General features: G+C 47.8%; 1 protein-coding gene and 2 long non-coding RNA genes across 5 annotated transcripts in view; 2 read left to right on the forward strand and 1 right to left on the reverse strand.

Moving 5' to 3' along the window:
• Tshz2 (teashirt zinc finger homeobox 2) overlaps positions 1-2,796 on the forward strand; it is a 462,303-nt gene that overhangs the window by 339,826 nt on the left and 119,681 nt on the right. The window lies entirely within an intron of this gene.
• The window catches only part of LOC116091457, a 17,025-nt gene that overhangs the window by 12,476 nt on the left and 1,753 nt on the right, over positions 1-2,796 (reverse strand). The window lies entirely within an intron of this gene.
• Positions 1-2,796, forward strand: part of LOC116091455 — a 6,184-nt gene that overhangs the window by 3,169 nt on the left and 219 nt on the right. Inside the window, exon 3 of the long non-coding RNA XR_004119040.1 lies at positions 1,122-2,338. This is a non-coding gene — a long non-coding RNA (uncharacterized LOC116091455). The remainder of the gene's footprint in view (positions 1-1,121; positions 2,339-2,796) is intronic.

A 2,796-nucleotide genomic window follows, 5' to 3' on the forward strand; every position in this document is an offset into this window, starting at 1 on the left:
AGAGTCCCTGAGTTAGAAAGAGTATCTGCATCAGCCAGAGTCCCTGAGTTAGAATGGAGTATCTGCATTTTCCCATTGGCTAACTTAGAAGTTCAGCATTGCGTTGCTCATGTTCCTGTGGTTGTGGCTTATGGTGTATGTATGAGTATGCTTTTCATTTCTGTAATGAAATACTTGAGGCTGAGGACTCTATAAAACAAAAAAGGTTTATTCAGCCCACCCTGGAGAAGCTGAATGCTCACATCACATGGGATATGTCTGTCAGCCCACCACATGGAAGGCAAGAGACAGGAGGACGACTGCAGAGGAGACCCTGCCGGTCTGGTGTGAGTTCAAGACCAGCTAGGGCTGCATAGCAAGCAGACAGCAAACCCCTGACTTGTGTCACCCATGTTCGCACTTGTTTATTTTGAGTAATTTTTATTTGTTTAGAACAAGTTTTGGTTTGTAGGAAACTGAGGCCCTTCCAGAGGGTTTGTCTATGGCCCATGCCCAGTTCTCGTTCCTTGCCTCTTTGAGCGATTACACTGACTGGTGGGGGCTTTCCAGCCAACTTCCTTGGTGCAGCCCTGGCATCTGGGTTTCCCTGCAAAGCCAGTGTGTTCAAGGCTTGGTCCCCAGCTTGATTCTGCCGTGAGGCGTGAGGTGGTGAGTCCTCTCAGAGATGTGACTTAGCACACTGTCTTCCCATCTTTGGGGACTTTGGGGACTCTGACTTTTGCTTCCTGGCCACTCAGTCACTCCACTATGTAACTGTCCGCCTGTCACACAGCCCTGTCTGCAGCAAGACCAGCCAATCACAGACGGGAACCAGGAGCCCTAAGCAAAATCCACCTTTCCATTGATTACCTCATCTAATTGGGGTAAAGAGACCACTGGGTGACTCAGATGTCCCTCGAAGTCCTCTTGTTGCTTCAGGATCCCACCCAGGGTAACTCAACACACTTAGCCATCACCTCTTAGCCCACACTTTCTCAGCCCCTCCCCTTGGTGATGTGTCACTGTGACCAAATACTTGGCAGAATTGCTTATAGGAGTATATTTGTTACTCTCCGCTGCTATGATAAAGACATTCTGACCCAAAGCAATTTAAGAAACTTCATTTTGGCTTCCGGTTTCAGAGGTCTGGATGTCAATAACAATGGGGAACGCATGGTCGCTAAATCTCAGAGCTGAACAACACCATCACAACCAGACATAGGAAGCAGAAAGACAGAACAAACAGGAAATGGAGTGAGATTATAAACCCCCAAAGCCCGCCCCATCCCGGGTACTTCCCTCCACCAAGAAACCACATCCTAGAAGTTCCACGCCCTCCTCAAACAGCACCACCAACTGGAGATCAACTGCTCAAATACCGGAGCCCATGAGAGACTTTCTCAACCAAACCACCGTGCCAGAGAGTCTGTATTTCTCACAGGCCGGCAGATGCATGCATACTTAGGGTAGGGGGCGCTAGATACCACCCTGACTCCACACCTTTCATTTCTTTCTGGTTCTGTGGCCACATGAGGGAGTCCCCTAAGCCCCCAGTCCTTCTATTCCAGCTACCCCGGGGTACAGGGAAATCTCCGCACCACCATCACCCCCAACCTACTGAGTAATCCCGGGCGCCATCACCAATCATTTTGTTTGACCAGTTGGCAACTCCAACCTGCCTGGCAGGGTGTGCAAAAAAAAAAAAAAAAAAAAAGTAATTAGCCCAGGTGAGGCTCATTAGAGCCAGTCTGGAATTCTGCCAGCCATACCAGTCGCTCTGTGCCAACCCTTGATTTTAATATCAATGGCGGTGCTGACAAGGGCCAGGCAGCGCTCTCCCCCTCCCCTCCCACGTGCTCTCACAGCGAGGTGAGGCAGGCGGCTCCATCAAATCAGAACTGGCTCTTGAGTCAGTTTCCTGGGCCTCCGTTCTCTAACAGGCTGGGCCCCAGGTGATCTTAAAAATTAAATGAAGCTCAGAAAATGAGACACCTAAGAGAGCCAGGAATTAATAGCCCGTCCCAGGCTCCAGCAGAACTCCTGACTGAACATCCCTTGTCAATTTTCTTGGAATTCATTTGGGGTTTTGTTACTGGCAAAGATTCAGTCAGAGATCTCACAGCTCTGGGGTGTTTCCACCATGAGTTCCCAGTCCCCCAACTGTGTTCTTGTTCTCATGCAAAATTTAAAATGGGCCACAATAGCCAGCCCTATCTTTTCTCCCTAAAAACTGAGATACTTCTGTGGATGAAGTGCATGCAGAGTAGACTGTAGACTGGCCTTTGATGCTGCAAAGAAGCCAACTAAAGATTTTCACTACTGGCAGGGTGTGGAGGTGCATGCTTTAATCTCAGCAAAGGTAAGTGGGTCTCTTGTGAATTCAAGACCAGCCTAGTTCTAAATAGGGAGTTCTAGGCCAGCGAGGGCTACATAATAAGACTGTGTGTGTGTGTGTGTGTGTGTGTGTGTGTGTGTGTGTGTGTATGATCACCATCATTATCATCACCAATCAATATCATCACCACCACCACCACCATTATCTCCATCTTCAATGTCAGGCACTGTGGATTTAGCATAGGTGCCAGACTTTACATCGTATTGTCTTCAATGTCCTCAGCACACGTGGGTGCTGAGGAATGGCATATCCACAGTATTTCAGAGGAAACAGGCTTAGTGAGCGAATAACTGCTTGGTTGGGATCAAGTTAATTCTTGGTGTGCAAGAATCTGGGGACAGAGTCAGTCGCCATAACATTCTGTTAATGTTAAAAACCAAAGCTGTTCATTGATTTTTTTTTTTTTTTTTTTTTTTTTTTTT

The sequence above is a fragment of the Mastomys coucha genome, unplaced genomic scaffold (assembly GCF_008632895.1).
Source record: "Mastomys coucha isolate ucsf_1 unplaced genomic scaffold, UCSF_Mcou_1 pScaffold15, whole genome shotgun sequence".
NCBI lineage: Eukaryota > Metazoa > Chordata > Mammalia > Rodentia > Muridae > Mastomys > Mastomys coucha.